We start from the raw sequence: 18,629 nt of genomic DNA on the forward strand, positions 1-18,629 counted from the left end.
GAATTCATGAATTGCACTTGAGCCAATGTAAGAATTTTGAAATAAAAGTTTTTCTCTATGGTTTTGGCTTTCGTTGAAGCTTCGATTTTGAAGTGAGAGGGAAGAGGAATCTCAGGAATCCTTACATGTGGTGCACCCCATAGAGTGGGTGTGGAAATGAGAAACTGGAAATTATGCCTACGCTGAATATCAGAAATAATTGTGACTTTTAAAAAATATTGAAGCTTTAGTCTAAGTCATAATCTTTTCCCATCTTTGCTATGCTGTCTATCTTTGCTGAAGTTATGTCTATACCAGTCATAGTTGTTAAAGGAAAAAAAAAGTATTGGAAGAGATTTGGAGAAAATCCATCATACTGTGGTGGAAGTATTTGGGTACTTGGGGAAATCTTGCTGCCACCTTATTTTTAATAAAAACAGAAGATCCAATTCTTGGCCAGGATAGGATTAACAACCTCCTGTTCCCTGTAACCCTCCAAACATTCTAATTAATTTTGTCGTTGATTTCTGACAGCTCACCTATGGTTTCCCATCTTTAATATGTTTTCAAGCGTGTAAAGGATGGATGCAGTAAGGGTAAATTAGAGAGAATCACTTAGGGCCATTTGTAGATTATGAATTGTCCAAAACCATTCATCGCTGTGCTCGAAAGGGTTTGTTTAAGCATTTATTTGCACCTTGTGCAAACATGGTGCCACTCTTACAGGGTAGGAGTTTTAGAAGATGTACATCAGTATGTACAACCAACCAACCAACAGTACTGATAACTTGCAGTGCACGTAGACTCCACTAACTGTGTGGAAGGCACAGGATAAATATGAATCTTAGTTTCTTCTCTCAACAAAGTGGAAAGCTAGTTAGGGAGATTAGTGTGACACAAATGAAATGATTAGCAAACAATCAGGTGTTAAGCTGAGTTGTACTGTGCTTCTGTTTCTTCATCTGTAAGATTAGAAAAGCTACTTATAATAAAGCTACTTATCCCAGTAGGGCCTGGTGCTCAGTAGGGTTAGCCAGTCATTACTGTTATTTAAGTTACTATTAATAGCTGGGACGAAGTGAGAGAGTGGCATGGACATATATACACTACCAAACATAAAATAGCTAGTGGGAAGCAGCCACATAGCACAGGGAGATCAGCTCGGTGCTTTGTGACCACCTAGAGGGGTGGGATAGGGAGACGCAAGAGGGAGGGGATATGGGGATGTATGTATACGTATAGCTGGTTCACTTTGTTATACAGCAGAAACTAACACACCCTTGTCAAGCAATTATACTCCAATAAAGATGTTAAAAATAATAAATAAATTACTATTAATTTGTAAATGTAATAGGATGTAAGAGAAGAAAGTGATCCGTGTGTGCTGCAGCAGTGGAGAGCGTTTAATTCATAACTGAGATCTGAGCTGGGCCTTTGAATGATGTATCAGATTTAGCTGGCTGGTGACCTAAAGCATTGGGGCGGTCGTATGCGGTGGGAAAGATAGTTGTAGAGGCATGTGGGTTGCTGCCTCTGCAGTTAGGATAACAGCCTGACGGGTTCAGTGGGTGTGTATTGGACTTTGCAGGAAAGAAAATTGAATAGATAGGGTGGGGCGACATTATGGAGGCTTTACAAGTCAGGCAAAGGAGTTCAGATTTTGATAGGATCAGCAACAGATTGTCTATACTTGAGTGGAAGGAGTATGTTAACAGAGACGAGTCTGGTTAGCGGGAGGCAGGGTGGTTAGAGGGAGTGGGTCGCTGAAGTCGGGAAGCCAGGGAGAAGGCTGTTACAACTCCCAGTGAGCTGTAATCAGGGCTTGGCTGGTGGAATGGACAGAAGTAACAACTGGCGGAAAAACAGAGCAGTGAAAGGACAGTTATGCTTTGAAATCTAGTGCCACGTTTTCTGAGACCAATACCAGGATACAAGGTTGACAAATACATGTGTATTCATGGAACAACTGAGGTTGAATAATTGAAGGTGTTGCTGAAAATGAGACTTATGAGGACCAAAGTATATGTCCAGGCAGAGAACAAAGACTAATAATAAATTGGGAAAGAAAATGAAGAGGGAGGTATCTACTCCAACATTCTTTTAGTTTATATCTATTGCGTATCTGTATTTCTGCTGTGTAGAAAACTTTGGCTAGGAAGCAAACATTGGTTTAAAAATCCAGGACTGTAATGATCTATTTCCAAGTGTGTATCTTCCAGGGACCTATTGGAAGACGCCTGCATCATATTTATAAACAGTGACTGTGTCGATTGGGGGTAGTCTGGTGTCCTACCTAGATTCAAATCCTGACTCCACCATGTGTAGCCATATACCTCTGAGTGAGCTATTGGCCCTTTCTATGCTTTAGTTTCCTCATGGGTAAAATGGAATAATAACAGTATCTACCGCATAGTGATACTGTGGGACTTAGGTGAGATGATACATGCTAAGTGCTCAGAACAGTGCTTGGTGGGTGCCAGATGTCATCTAGGAGGAATTGTAAGAGTTGTGGTGGTCTTAGTGGTGGGTCACGGTGCAGGCAAGGGGAAGTATTTCACTTTACCCCGCTGAATATAAACATCGTAACCATTGTTCAGGCAATGGGTCTCCAACCAATATGCTGAAAGCACAGTTGTCAAAGGTAATGCCTGTGAAACTACATGTATAAGACTAAAAGTAAAGAGCAAATATTTGGGGGTGGGGGTAATCCATTAAGGCCCAAATCTCAGGGAGTGTCACCTTGGTTCATCATTCATGCAAAGACCATTTAAAAAGAACAGCACTCTGCAGGCTACATTCTTATAAGTACAGCACTTGAAAGGTAAGAGGGAAAACACTAGGTGCCTACTGTTTGCAAAAGCATAAGGTGTAAAGGACATAGACACTTCACATGTGTTAATACCATCTGGATTCCAGGTTGAGCTCCCTTTGTTTTCTCTGATCACTCAAGTTAGCTTTTTTAATAGTTTTTACACTGCAGACAAGTTAAATCCTAGGTCCTGACAAGTGGCCAGCTTACAGTAAGTGTGTACTGTCAAAGGAAGACGACCAGTCACTTGACTGAACACTGGAAAGCATTAGAGTGTTTTCTGGCACGTGGGCTCCTTCAGACGCTTTCTGGAGTGGGCCATTCAGCCAGTAAGTCAGCAACAGAGATCAGGGCATGTGCAGAACAGGCCCTTCTGTTTTTCCAGGAACTGGCCCCAATTTGTATTATGTTTTCATTCGTTTGTTCAAATCATGCTTATAATCGTGTTTTCCCCTGGGTATACCAGAAGGCAAGCAGTATGGTGATGAGAACCTCCACTCTTGCCGTTTTTCGGAGGAGTTGGAAGTTTCAGGGACTGTAGAATGGGGATCATTTCAGTATAGAGAAGAAAAACATGTCTAGCCAAGGATGACCATCTGAATTTGATTAGTGCTTTCCATGTCATAAAATAGATGCTGCCTCCAACAGAATTTTCTGGCTTTACCTACTTTGGGCTCAAATCCACTTGTTCCCTAGAGCTGTTTGCTGACCACCTGAAATGTTGATTGAGGCTTATGTCCTGGCCCGTGGACGGGATGTAGGCCCTCTTTCTGGAGCCAGCCGGAGCACACAGTGTCACGGAGACTGCAGAAGCCCACACCCATGTCTGGCTGAAGGCCGCATACTACCTCCAGGGCCCATGGAGAGGCTCTTCAATTCATGTTTCTAGAACAAGTCTTGAACTGCCACAGAGCAGGCTGGAAGAAGGGCTCTGCCGGTGTTCCCGTGCGCCCTGTCTTTACCAGGGAGTCAGAACTGTGTCTTTTACTCCATCTCTGCTCATTGCAAATCACTGGAGACAGTCAACTTCAGGAATGCCACAAAAATTCTTACCAAGTGGGAGAATCTGTCTGAAGAACAGAAATAGGCATAATACGACTATAACTAGGAATGCACTAGGGGCTTGTTACGACCTTGCAGGCTTACAAGGAGTTTGAATTTTTTTCTACATACCATGAGAAACCATTAGAGGATTTTAATCAGGGAGGTGACAAAATTTGATTTGAAAATGACAAGCAAATGCTGTTGAAGATTACTCAAAATTTATTTTTTAATCATTTCATTTTGACATGTTTTAGGAAAAAGGAAGGGAATTAAGATTTAATGAGCATCTTTTATGTACTACGTATGGTTTTGGACACTTCCATGTTTTGTGTAATTTTTAGAACAATCCTAGAGATAATTGTTAGTATCTCTATTCATCCTGATGATAAAACTGAGGCTTGGCAAGATTAAGTAATTTGCCCAAGGCCACATGGATAGGGCAAAGCCAAAAATCAATTCCTCATGAAGAGTGTATGCTATTTCCATTATGCCACGTTGTCTTAGCACTGGGGTGTCTAGCATGGTGCCTTGAACATAGAAGACGTTCAATAAATCTTTGTTAAAAGCAAATGTTTCCATTTAAAATTTACATCTTTATTTTTAACACCAAATGCCAAAATGATAGCCTAGCATAAAAGGTAAATAAAAACAATAGCATTAGCCCTACTTTAATGAGGGTCTGAAAAGTTTTAGGAACTATCTAGAGAAACTCAGGGCTTGTGTTTAAATTAGGATCTGCGTCAGGGTTCAGTCATGGGAAACACAATCTCCTTTCTTAAGCAGAAAGAAATTTAACCCAGGAATTTGGTACATTCAGAATTTTTGGTGAGTGAAATCTGACTTCATCAGGACTGTGATTGAAGTTTGAGGAGTCCAGGCACCTGAGTTATCTGAGAAATTTATGGAGAGTGACGTCAGCAAGATGGCGCACTAGGTGGTTTCCCACTTCAGTCCTCCTCACAGAAACAGCAACTAGCAACTATCCATAGACAAGGCACCTTTGTGAAGATCTCAAAATTGTTGGGAAGGCTGGAAGTGGGCGTGCGAGGCTGGGACTCCAGGATGACTCCCAGAACAAATGACTGTCTGACCTGCCAGGGGAAGCTCCCTGTGCCTCCTGCTGCTACAGTCAGGAGGAGCAGGGTGTGACCAGGAGTTCACTGATTGAACTGAACACATCACCTTAGCTCCCAGAACAAATGACTGTCTGACCTGTCAGGGGAAGCTCCCTGTGCCTCCTGCTGCTACAGTCAGGAGGAGCAGGGTGTGACCAGGAGTTCACTGATTGAACTGAACACATCACCTTAGCTGCAGTGAAACAACTGGGAAAGCTCCGCTGCCACCACCAGAACAGCCCCTCAGCAGTCACGCAGCCGGAGCCTGATCCCTGGACCCTGGGACACTGCTGAAGAATAGCTCCTGTCTGCCAATAGCAGCAGTAGAAGCAGCAGGAAAACAGTCCCACCCTCACGTCCATCTTCCAGATCTCCCGCACGTGCATCTATTGGCAGGATTGATTTGCAAACCAAACCCTGGCTCCAGGGAGCCTGGGAAACATAGCTTTTAGCTTTCCAACCTCTGCGTAATAGGAGGCAAGTGGGATGGATAATGGGTACTGAGTTCTCACATTGACGTAGTCTTCCCCTTCCTGCCCAAATGCAATGTCTGCCACTTGGCAAAGTAGTTGTGAAACTCTTTAGAAATGTAGCCAACGAGGTAGGATTTGGGTTGATGTTACTCAGAGGTAGCTACCCTCTGAGCGATGAAGGGCTGCATTCGCAGCTTCCTCTGTGAGGAGCTTCTTGGGCCTGTGTTTGTCCTGTGATACTTCTGTCCTCAAAGAGAAATGAACAGAGGACTTAGATTATGCCCTGAAAGGTCCCCAGAAGAACACAGTGTGACTACAGCTCACGTGATGTCTCCATAATCTTGCCAAGTAATTAACCAAGCTCACAGCATCTGTGGATGGTAGGGTTTTAAGAAGCCTGAGACTGCAGCTTTTAGAGGGCCCTCACCAACCACCAGCTTGAGAAGATGGAGGATGCCTTTCCTATGCATCACAGCTCTTATATGAGAAGTTTATTTTCAGAGTTGACGGGACATGAGACTTAGATTTGCCAAGGCGGTATGAAACTCATACCTTACTCCTCAAAAGTTTGAGCTGAGGGTATATGCCCAGTAGTGGGATTGCTGGGTCGTATGGTAGTTCTATTTTTAGTTTTTTAAGAAACCTCCATACTGTTCTCCATAGCAGCTCTATTTACAATAGCCAGGACATGGAAGCAACCTAAGTGTCCATCGACAGATGAATGGATAAAGAAGATGTGGCACATATATACAATGGAATATTACTCAGCCATAAAAAGAAACAAAATTGAGTTATTTGTAGTGAGGTGGATAGACCTAGAGTCTGTCATACAGAGTGAAGTAAGTCAGAAAGAGAAAAACAAATACTGTAACACATATATATGAAATCTTAAAAAAAAAAAAGGTTCTGAAGAACCTAGGGACAGGGCAGGAATAAAGACACAGACGTAGGGAATGGACTTGAGGACACAGGGAGGGAGAAGGGTAAGCTGGGACGAAGTGAGAGAGTGGCATGGACATATATATACTACCAAATGGAAAATAGATAGCTAGTGGGAAGCAGCCACATAGCACAGGGAGATCAGCTCGGTGCTTTGTGACCACCTAGAGGGGTGGGATAGGGTGGGAGGGAGGGAGACGCGAGAGGGAGGAGATATGGGGATATATATATATGTATAGCTAATTCACTTTGTTATACAGCAGAAACTAACACACCATTGTCAAGCAATTATACTCCAATAAAGATGTTAAAAAAAAAAAAAGTTTAAGCTGAGAAATTTGAGAGCATTCCATGCCAGTTGAGGACATAACCCTTCTCCCCGAGTCCTCACACAAAGACCTTGGCTTGACTCTTGGCTTTTAATGTGGAAGTTTTTTAATTACATTCTTGTTGTGTCTTCGGTGGCACTTGCACGATGCTGATCACCTTCCTTGTCTGTCCAGACCTTTGCTTATCTGTAGCCTCAAACATACGATGCTTATTTAATATCACAAGTGAGGATTCCAGTCGTGGGGATGCTAGTCCTTACGTTGAAGGTGCCAGTGATTCCCTTCTGTGCTGTTCAACATATACTCAACATATGTTCAACATATTGGCTGAAAATCTCTGACCTTGCAGCCCGAGGAATGATGTAATGCTACATGGTTGACATGGAAAGATGTCAGATACAGTTTTAAGTGAAAACAGCAAGGTTCAGAATAGTATATGTATATACGTATAGTATAAAACCAGATTTGTTTTTGAAACACTGGTGAAACATTGGTCTGGGACCTGCAGCATCGGCATTACCCAGGAACTTGCTAGAAATGCAGATTCCTAGGCCTTATCCCCTCCACCCCCGGCACCCTGCCATCCTACTGAACTGGAAACTCTGAATGTGGGGCTGGCAGCATGACCTCCAGCTGGTGGAGAACCACAGCTATAGTGTGTCCTGTCCTGGGATAGTTTGCTACTGTATGTGTCCTAGGGTCTGTATGGGCTTGTAACACTTTTATAATTTGCATATGGTCCCAGTAAATGAATTACTTAAGTTTGTAAAGGATTTTGATTTCACTGTTTCTGATTCATTGTATTCATATATGTCTTTTCTTTACAAAATTAGTAAAATAAAAAGCCAACAAATTAAATGTGCCAAAAAGTGCTGGCAACTAGAAGAAAAAAATGTTTACACATTAGGCCAAGGCTTTTTAGACTTTGATGTGTACACAGATTGCTTGGGGGCCTTGTTAAAATCCAAGACTGGATTGAGGCCTGAGGTTCTGCATTTGTAACCAGATCTAGGCCAAGGCTGCTGGTCTGTGGGTCACATTTTGAATAGCAAACCACTAAAACATTATCCATGGTTATTTCTGGAAGGTAAAATTATGGGAGCTTTTCACTTGGTGCATTTCACCTTTGTGCATTTTTTGAATTTGATTTTTTACAAAGAGCTGTATTCAGAGAGAAGAATAAAGAATTTAAAAATCTTTCACCAGAATTTGCCTTACTTCTACATCTCTCTGCTGTGCAGGCTTAGTCTTTAAAAAACAAAAATTTCCCAAGAGTGCTTCAAAAGGAAACTGATTTATCATCAGCCTGATGCCTCCCCACGCCACCCAGATCACTGTGCCTATAAATGTTAAAAAGCAGTAGTGTTAGATGGTAGAGGGCACTTACAAGAGATTCATATTAGCTGGAATTTTTCAGTGGCAAGCATCAGAAACCTAACAGAAACAGGCTTAAGGAACTAAAGGAAAAATTTTTAAGGAGTTCAAAGGAAAATGGTTTTCAGTCATGGCTGAATCTAAGTCTTCAAATGCCATCCTTAGGAATTGGTCTCTTGCCATCTCTAAGCTCTGCTTTCCTCTGCAGTGGCTTTACCTTCATGCATTCCCTCTTTCCCTAGGATGGCCACCAGAAGCACAAGGCTCTGTTTCATCAGATTGGTGGCCACAGCAAGACAACTCCTCTTCCCAGCAAGTCCCAGAAATGACTCCTGTTGGCACGAACCTATCTCTGAATCTATCAGTGACTCCGATTGGCTGGACTTGGCCATATGAATGTTTCTGAAGAAGGCTGTGGGTGTTACCAACCCCATGCAGATAAGCTGAGAGGAAGGGGTGATTCCCCAGAGGAGAACTGAAGTGTCGATAAAAGAGCAAGGTGGATAGGTGTAAAAGTGAGAGATGATGTTCTATTATTGTGCAGATCTTGCCGCCCAGTCTTCTCATTTTATTTATTTGGAAACCAGGCTAAGTCACACTAGTAAATAGCAGACCCAAGATTTTCCAATTTCTACCTCTTTGCCTTGTCCTCTTTACTGTGTTACCTCCCGTTCTTGGAAACTAGAAATGAATCAAACCTGAAGCCTCTGTAACACTTGCTTATCACTGAAATGTCTTCTTAAACCCTGTATTTCAGATATTAAACTTAAAGGAGCTGTAATTGTACATCGATCGCCTTTGACTCTCCTACATCGACTGCTCAGATTAAGTAAGAAAACCACATTCCTTTTGTTATAGTAATCCTCGCTCCTCCTTTCTTCTTTGGGGAAACAAGTTGAAGCTTGATAAAGTGTAGGGGCTGGTCTACTTGGAAAAAGTTTGAGCCCTAACCAGGTGATTCCATGAGTGAGGTGGATGCCCTATGGATGGAGGGGCTCACACCAGCCCCTGATCTTTTTGATCACATTTTATCCCAAGAACTTGATTAATAGTCTAGACTGTGTCCTCCATTTGGGCGGGCTTGTTGCCCTCCCAATTTTCCCAGCCACAGTGCTATCCCTGCGGACAGGTACAGGCATGAATCAGAAATCTGGAGGCTCGCCCAAAAAGTATGTCTGCTGTTTGTAAAGGGGCAATGTAGTAATTACCTGTGAGTAATGCAGTGGCAGATCTTCCATGAGAAATTAAAGCTGAAAAAGAGGGCTTTCCTTTGCTTGAAGGAAGGGTACTGGGTGAGCGAATCCTTTCCTTGGGAACTGTCTCTTCTCTTTCTCCCAAACTCTACCTCTTTCTCCCCAGACATCCTTTCTTAACCACCCTACTCTGGCACTCAGCAAGCCATGGGAATGAGAAAGAATTGGCTGGAAGTAAACAGTCTGCTTGCTCATAGCAACTGAAAGTTTTCTTCCGATGGTTCTGGTTCCAGGGGAGGTTGCTGAAGATTAAATCCTGAAGTCTGTCCCATTCAGAGAGCAACAGCCTGGCTTCTGGTGGCTACAGCATCAGGTAGGAAAAGAATGGTTTTTCTTACCTTTCGTTTTTTGTAAAATATGATTTGAAGGCAAATTTAATGTTAAATGTCAGTATATTGGGCACAAAATCAACAAAGGATTTAAATAATATGATTTCTGTCCGTCAACCATCCCAGACTAATGAGAGGATTGGTTCTACTGTCGGAGAACCTGTCCCATGATTTGTTTTTGGGGGAGGGACTTTCTTGGGTGGTCCAATGTAATAGCTGTTGCAGTCAGTACCAGGAAGAAATTCATGTCTTGATGAATTAGACAGTGTCTGCGTTCTCTGGATTTTCACTTGTAGTGTGCATGTTTACATATGTATGTGTCCCATACTCCAGACACACAATCACCTTTGTTAAGAACACTCACAAAAACACAGATGACGAACTGACCAGAAGACAGGCCCCCTTTGATATATTGTTTTATTCTGAGTTTTTCAAGAGCCCATCAACTGACTTCTTGTAAGATACCACCATGCATTTTTTTAAAAAAGAAGTTATTAGGAGACATAAGTGTTAAGTAAGTGTGAGTTACATTCGTATCAGTTACATGCTCACTCTGTGGGTTGCAAAAATGACTTTTATGTATTTTGGGGTCATGCACGTCTGTATGAGGGATATAACTTAGTAAAACTAGATAAGCCACCATGGAGTGAGTATGATGGGCCGTTACAGAGTTTGTCATAACCGGATCCCTAGTGTTGTACAGGTGAAATATGATGCGCACATGATAGAAGGAAGTAATAAAGGGAGTATGGAAAAGAACAAAATGGAGTTCTATGAGAATTTTTAGGTCTGCCTTTTAAAAGGAAACGAAGTTGGAGAGTCAGCAACCAGAGAATCAATTCTCAGAGAAAATATTTGTGAATTGTGTTATTACATCATTTTTTAAAATGACCATATATTGAGGTTTCCTATTGTTTGCCATTGTGTGTGTGTGTATGTTTGTGTGTGTGTGTGTGTGTGTTTGTGAGAGAGAGGAGACACTCTCCTGATACACTGGGTTACTGATCACTGCTGGGCTATTTTTAAATGAACTTCAGTAAACACTGATCCTGCAAACATTAATCAGCTCCTCTGTGTTCTGGGCACTGTCCTAGGCCCTGGACTATATATATATCGTGTTGAATTTCCTATTCAGTAACCTTTACTTACCTCTTATTTGTGTTACCAACGAAAAGACAACCCCAGAGATTTAGTGCAATTACCGTAACGGGGCTCCTAAGGTGGCCTGGTTATCGGAACTACTTGTGTACCGACCTGCTAGAAAAGTATATCTTGTGTTCCAGTCGGAAATGACACCCTGTTGAAAATAAACAGTACCTTCCTTAAAATCCAGTGCTCTGAGGCTGAGCAGTAGCAGAGCTCTGCTGTATGTTTTGGGTCCTGTTGTGAGTCTCGAGTTCCCAGGGTGAGAATGAGACGCTGGTCCTTGATGGGATGCTTGGCCCCGAGGCACAGGTGGTGCCTTCTCTGCCCTGCTTTCTTCCCCAAATCCTGTGTGAGTGAGGGTGGGGGAGGGAGGTGGGCAGAACCCCTGCCCTTATGGAGGAGTCTTCTCCAGGTGTCTCCCAGGGGACCTCCTTCTTCATTTCACATCACTTGTAAATGGCCCCTGAGCCCTCAGCAAACATGACTGAACCTCCTTGCAGACCAGCCCTGGTCCTTCTGCTGCCCTGAGAAGCTGGCTCCTCAGCTGGCCTGTAGCAGACCCAGGAGCAAGGCTGATAGATGCGCACATTGCCTCATGAGCAGCACACGCCCTTCCTCTTCACTTCTTCCCTACAGCTGCTGCTTCTCGTGGTTGCCGTCAATACTACCCTTCCCCACTCTGGAAAATGTCTGAGTTGGTCATTGATGGTCCCTCAGCTCTGCATGTCTCCCAGTTCTGGTGAGAAATGCTACCCTGGGTGACATGACAAAGCAGAAGGCAAAATCAACAACAACAACAGAATAAAAATAATAATAGTGCCTACTATTTGTGAGTACTGGCTATGTGCCAGGCACTGTGCTGAAAGCTTTGCACACATGATCCCATTTACCCTTTACAACCACCTACGAGGTGGGGGACTACTGGTAATCCCATTATACAGACAAGGAAATCGAGGCTTAGCCATTTACCTGTTGTTGGGAGATTCACATCTAAATGCCTGACTCCAAAGCATTCAGCCACAGCTGTGATGAGAGTGATGATCAAGTTTATAAATGCTTGAACGTTGGCCAAAAGAAGACAGCACAGACCTGTGGGGAGGGTGCTGGGGTCGGTGCCCCCTTCTGGCCCCCTTAGCTTCTCTGCTCTTTGGGGATGCCTGTGAAAAGATCTGCCAGAGACCACCAGGGAGACCAAAGGGCTCGCTCTGCCGCCTGTGGCTTCCCCCTGCAAGTGGCCTGTCATACCTCCCTTTGAGGTCTGGCAGCCGACATTTATCTTGGTCTTTGTTTACAAACAAGGGCCATGCATCCTGTTCTTTCTTTGCTATTTGCGGCTGACTTTAATTCTAAAGGAGCATATGTTTTACTTCCACTGTGCTGGTAATTTTGGAGACAGACTCCAGTCTTAAGAGGAGTCTGGGAGTATCCATAACCTGTTCTTTCCCTTTCCTTGACTTTCAGCTAATTTATTCCCCAGACCCTACCTAGAAGATGGAGTCCTCCTGTAGGGGTGGTTTCTGTTTCATCAAGTGCCACTCTTAGTACTGTTGGAAACTCCTCTGAGGAAGAGTTTGTGGTCTCCAGGCTGTTTACCCTTGGGCTCCACAGTTCACAAATCATGCCCTAGGCTTATTTCTGGTGGATACTCTCACATCTTGAACCCCTTTATGTTTTCAACCTGTAGGCAAACTGTTCTGTGATATGGATCTTGTCTCCCAAGACTAGGGATGTCAGGAAAGGGCTCAGATCAGCCCCTGCACCAAGACCATTGGATGGCCCTTTGGTTAACTTGAGTAGTGTGTCAAGACCCTATCCCCTTTGACTTCTTACAAACTATTTTTATTGTGTGACTTGGCAATGAACTAGTGAAATATCACTTTTTGGAAATTTGGCCTTAACTTGCTTGTTTCCAGTTTCAAAGGGTTTTCCTTATTTTTCATTTTATTTGAATAGAATGAAAGAGTTGGAGATATAAGTTAACAAAAAAGAAGGGGACTAATATTAATTGAGCACCTAATATGTGCTGAGTACTCTACTAGCCTTTGTACATATGATGCAACATTTAACCCCAACAGAACTTTGCAAGGTAGAAAGGACCATTTACAGTTGAAGAAGCTGAGGGTAAGAAAGAGCTAAGGTACTAAGTGTGGTGGGAGCAGAATGCAAAGCCCAGGTTGCTTCCCTCATTCCACACTTCCTCCACCTGGATTATAAACCCCTTCCCAGTGGGCAGAATGGACGCAGACAGTTCATCTCATTTAATCTTTACAGTCCTGGGATTTAGGTATGTGACACTTATTTGGTGAACAAGGAAACCAAGACTCAGAGAGTGTTGTTTGGGTTACTGGAAAGCAGCTCCTATTAATGCTTAGTAGTTTCCTAGTCATCTCAAAGACAGATGACTTCTGAGGAAATGGTCTTCTCATGAAAAAAATTTAACCTCCAAGATCCTAATCAACAATAATCTATTTGTATCTATTCTGATTTTCCAAACCTTGATCTTAGCAGTGTGTGTTTACTTACATATGCCCTACTTTGTGTTTCTCACATAGTTGTATTTCATAGACACAGGTCAGTGTCAGTGAAATGACATGCTTGTCACTTATGCTGATATAGTTTTCTGTCCTGTTACTCAGACCAATTCCTTGTTATTGAGCATTTGAGATGGTCCAAAGAATACAACTTCACTTTTTCTATTTGTTGATGTTGTTGTTTTTGGAGGGTATGTTCTCCAAAGAAGATATCAGTGAATCAAAAAGTATGACGAATATTTATAACACATAGCTGGATTTGTTATAACAGATGACTTTCCTCAGAAACCTCACATGTCACCAGCAACAAACACAGGGACTTGTTTCCTTACAATCCCAGGCTGGGCTGCTTTTTATTGAGCTGAATTCATTTATCATTCTCCTCTGCAAAGATTTGGGGAGTTCTGATCTTTGAGGGTCTATCTTCCCATCACCGAGGCTTCTAACGGAGGACCCTGCTGAGCCAGTTGACTGCTGCAGTTGCCTTCAGTCAGTCATGAAGACCTGAGATGCCATGTTCCATGGCCTGATGACGTGGGAGAGGGGGATAAACAGGTAAGGGATAAGCTGGAAAGTAAAGAGAAATGGGTAAAACCCATGATAAATGAGTAGGTCAGAGGAGAAATAGAGGATATGCAAAAATTAGCCTCTTTGATATTCTTGAAATGAAGACTAGGATATGAAGTAGATTTATTCATTCCCTGGTTTATGTTGTAGCTGCCTGAAGGATGGCCCCTAATGATTCCTGTCTCCTGATATTAGCACCCTGGTGGTCCCTTCCCACATTCCATCAGGTTTGGTCAGTGTGCCCAGTAGCATACAGGAGAAGTAATGATATGTCACTTCTGATATTAAGTTATAAAAGACGTTGTGGCTTCCATTTTATTTTTTATTTTTTTTAACTGCATTGGGTCTTCGTTGCTGCGCATGGGCTTTCTCTAGTTGTGGTGAGCAGGGGCTACTCTTCGTTGTGGTGCACGGGCTTCTCATTGCGGTGGCTTCTCTTGTTGCAGAGCACGGGCTCTAGGCATGCGGGCTTCAGTAGTTGCAGTGCGTGGGCTCAGTAGTTGTGGCTTGCGAGCCCTAGAGTGCAGGCCCAGTAGTTGTGGCACATGGGCTTCATTCCTCCATGGCATGTGGGATCTTCCCGGACCAGGGCTTGAACCCATGTCCCCTGAATTGGCAGGCGGATTATTAACCGCTGTGCCACCAGGGAAGCCCTGTGGCTTCCATTTTGGCCACTCTCTCCCTCTCCCAGTTCACTTACTCTGGGGGAAGCCAGCTGCCATGTTGTGAGTAGCACTTTGGAGAGGTCCACGTGATGAAAAACATGGTGGTAACAGCATCCCAACCACAGTAGAATCCAAGTCACACCTCTGCCAGAAAACCTGTCCCATCTGTTCACCTCTATTCCCTGTTAGACCATGGATAGATACTAATTATGTGTTGCTGTGGAACAAACCACCTCACAATAGTTTATTAATAACAATGGTTTATTATTTCTCACAGTTCTTTGTCTGAGTTGTTCTTACTCTGGGTTTTCCTGGACCTATTCATGTGATTGCAGTAAGCCGCAGATTTAAGATGGTGACACTCTCACGTCTGGGGCCTCAGATAGCACTGGATGGAACAGCTGGAATGGCCTTTCATTGTGGGCTTTATCACAGTGTGGTGTCCTCAGAGTACCAGGAGGACAAAAATAGAAACTGTAAGGCCTCTCAAGGTCTGGGCTTGGATGTTGCACAATACCACTTCCGCCTCATTTAACTGGACAAAGAAAGTAAAAAGGCCAGATTCAAAGTGTAGGAGGAATAAGCTCTACCTCTTAATTAAAAGATTTGTAAATAATATGTGGTCATTTTTAATTCATCAACTTCACCCTCTGGCCACAATTATTTCAATCCATCGCATAGGAGAAATATACACTGCCCTCCCAAGACCCTTGAGGTCTCATCCAATGACCACATTGGGCTTAAAGTCCATGATCTTGTGATCTGAATCTGGTACAGATATAGATAGGATTTCTCATGTATAGTTCCTCGTCAGTTAGAGATTAAGGTTTGCCTTAACAAGTCCTGTTTATTTCCTAACAAGTCCTGTTTATTTCCTCTAAATTCTGCTTGTAAACTAAACCATACACCCAACATAAAATGTTGAAACAGGGACGTGGTAACCCCAATAGACATTCCCATTCAAAAATAGAATAATAGGAGGCAAAAGCAGTAATTGGTTCAAAGCAATTCTGAAATCTATCTTTCAGATACAAATCTATCTATTTTTATCTGAAATCTCTTTCAGATAGAAATCTGTTTTTATCTGAAATCTATCTTTCTGATAGAAATCTGTCTATTTCTATCTGAAATCTATCTTTCAGATAGATATCTATCTATCTATTTCTATCTGAATCTGAAATCTATCAGATCTATCTATCTATATTATTGGGTTTTCCTACTCAAGCAGGCAAGGTTCCTTGATTAGGGCCTAGGTCTGCTCTAGATTCAACCGTCTGGATTCTTGGCTCCATCCTCTGAGATGTCTTTTCTCTTTTAATATAAGTGGCCTATGTTTGCAGCAAAGTGACTTTCTCAACCTGCATACTGACTGTAGAAATTTGGGGCTCTAGCGGTCTCCTATCATTTTAGATGCTTACTCCAATATGATAGAATTCCTTTAAAAATTTATGGATTTTCTGTGCATCTCATTATTGTTCATTTCATAAGACAAAATCTTTTATTTTATTTTATTTTTTAACATCTTAATTGGAGTATAATTGCTTTACAATGGTGTGTTAGTTTCTACTTTATAACAAAGTGAATCAGCTATACAAATACATATATCCCCATATCTCCTCCCTCTTGTGTCTCCCTCCCACCCTCCCTATCCCACCCCTCTAGGTGGTCACAAAGCACCGAGCTGATCTCCCTGTGCTATGTGGCTGCTTCCTACTAGCTATCTATTTTACATTTGGTAGTGTATATATGTCCATGCTACTCTCTCACTTAGTCCCAGCTTACCCTTCTCCCTCCCCGGGTCCTCAAGTCCATTCTCTATGTCGGTGTCTTTGTTCCTGTCCGGCCCCTAGGTTCTTCAGAACCTTTTTTTTTTTTTTTAGATACCATATATATATGTGTTAGCATATGGTATTTGTTTTTCTCTTTCTGACTTACTTCACTCTGTATGACAGACTCTAGGTCCATCCACCTCACTACAAAATAACTCAATTTTGTTTCTTTTTATGGCTGAGTAATATTCCATTGTATATATGTGCCACATTTTCTTTATCCATTCATTTGTCGATGGACAGTTAGGTTGCTTCCATGTCCTGGCTGTTGTAAATAGAGCTGCAATGAACATTGTGGTACATGACTCTTTTTGAATTATGGTTTTCTTAGGGTATATGCCCAGTAGTGGGATTGCTGGGTCATATGGTAGTTTTATTTTTAGTTTCTTAAGGAACCTCCATACTGTTCTCCATAGTGGCTGTATCAATTTACATTCCCACCAACAGTGCAAGAGGGTTCCCTTTTCTCCACACCCTCTCCAGCATTTATTGTTTGTAGATTTTTTGAATGATGGCCATTCTGACTGGTGCGAGGTGATACCTCATTGTAGTTTTGATTTGCATTTCTCTAATGATTACTGATGTTTAGCATCCTTTCATGTGTTTCTTGGCCATCTGTATATCGTCTTTGGAGAAATGTCTGTTTAGGTCTTCTGCCCATTTTTGGATTGGGTTGTTTGATGTTTTGATATTGAGCTGCATGAGCTGCTTGTAAATTCTCATTTGCAAAAATTTTCTCCCATTCTGAGGGTTGTCTTTTCATCTTGTTTATGGTTTCCTTTGCTGTGCAAAAGCTTTTAAGTTTCATTAGGTCCCATTTGTTTATTTTTGTTTTTATTTCCATTCCTCTAGGAGGTGGGTCAAAAAGGATCCTGCTGTGATTTATGTCATAGAATGTTCTGCCTAGGTTTTCCCCTAAGAGTTTTATAGTGTCTGGCCTTACATTTAGGTATTTAATCCATTTTGAGTTTATTTTTGTGTACGGTGTTAGGGAGTGTTGTAATTTCATTCTTTTACATGTAGCTGTCCAGTTTTCCCAGCACCACTTATTGAAGAGGCTGTCTTCTCTCCATTGTATATTCTTGCCTCTTTTATCAAAAATAAGGTGACCATATGTGTGTGGGTTTATCTCTGGGCTTTCTATCCTGTTCTATTGATCTATATTTCTGTTTTTGTGCCAGTACCATACTGTCTTTACTACTGTAGTTTTGTAGTATACACTGAAGAAAGGGAGTCTGATTCCTCCAGCTCCATTTTTCTTTCTCAAGATTGCTTTGGCTATTTGGGGTCTTTGGTGTTTCCATACAGATTGTGCAATTTTCTTTTTTTTTTTTTTTTTTTTGCTGTACGTGGGCCTCTCACTGTTGTGGTCTCTCCCATTGTGGAGCACAGGCTCGGATGCGCAGGCTCAGTGGCCATGGCTCACGGGCCCAGCCGCTCGGCGGCATGTGGGATCTTCCCGGACCGGGACACGAACCCATGTCCCCTGCATCAGCAGGCAGACTCTCAGCCACTGCACCACCACGGAAGCCCCAGATTGTGCAATTTTTTATTCTAGTTCTGTGGAAAATGCCATGGGTAGTTTGATAGGGATTGCACTGGATCTGTAGATTGCTTTGAGTAGTGTAGTCATTTTCACAATGTTAATTCTTACAATCCAAGAACATGGCATATCTCTCCATCTCTTTGTATCATCATTAATTTCTTTCAACAGTATCTTATAGTTTTCTGCATACAGGTCTTTTGTCTCCTTAGGTAGGTTTATTCCTAGGTGTTTTATTCTTTTTTTGATATGGTAAATGGGTGTGTTTCCTTAATTTCTCTTTCAGATTTTTCATCATTAGTGTATAGGAATGCAAGAGATTTCTGTGCATTAATTTTGTATCCTGCTACTTTACCAAATTCATTGATTAGCTCTAGTAGGTTTCTGGCAGCATCTTTTGGATTCTCTATGTATAGTATCATGTCATCTGCAAACAGTGACATCTTTACTTCTTCTTTTCCAATTGGATTCCTTTTATTTCTTTTTCTTCTCTGATTGCTGTGGCTAAAACTTCCAGAACTATGTTGAATAATATTGGTGAGAGTGGACAAACCTGTCTTGTTCCTGATCTTAGAGGAAATGGTTTTTTGTTTTTCACCATTGAGAATGATGTTGGCTATGAGTTTCTCACATATGGCCTTTATTATGCTGAGGTAAGTTCTCTCTATGGAGGGTTTTTGTCATAAATATTGGTTGAATTTTGT

At 42.2% G+C, this 18,629-nt stretch overlaps 1 protein-coding gene across 17 annotated transcripts in view; it reads left to right on the forward strand.

The window, feature by feature from the left end:
- Positions 1-18,629, forward strand: part of FRMD6 (FERM domain containing 6) — a 357,829-nt gene that overhangs the window by 90,288 nt on the left and 248,912 nt on the right. For 5 of the 17 annotated variants that reach the window (XM_089907685.1, XM_089907684.1, XM_089907686.1 and 2 more), the window contains exons 1-3: positions 8,277-8,577; positions 8,820-8,891; positions 9,422-9,628. The gene's annotated coding sequence lies outside the window, so the exon portion shown is untranslated. The other 12 variants (XM_089907693.1, XM_089907692.1, XM_089907700.1 and 9 more) reach the window with 11 other exon arrangements.

This window comes from Delphinapterus leucas, chromosome 2 (assembly GCF_059928025.1).
Source record: "Delphinapterus leucas isolate spDelLeu-1000000601 "Yukka" chromosome 2, BTC_Dleu_Yukka2, whole genome shotgun sequence".
In the NCBI taxonomy this organism is placed as follows: domain Eukaryota; kingdom Metazoa; phylum Chordata; class Mammalia; order Artiodactyla; family Monodontidae; genus Delphinapterus; species Delphinapterus leucas.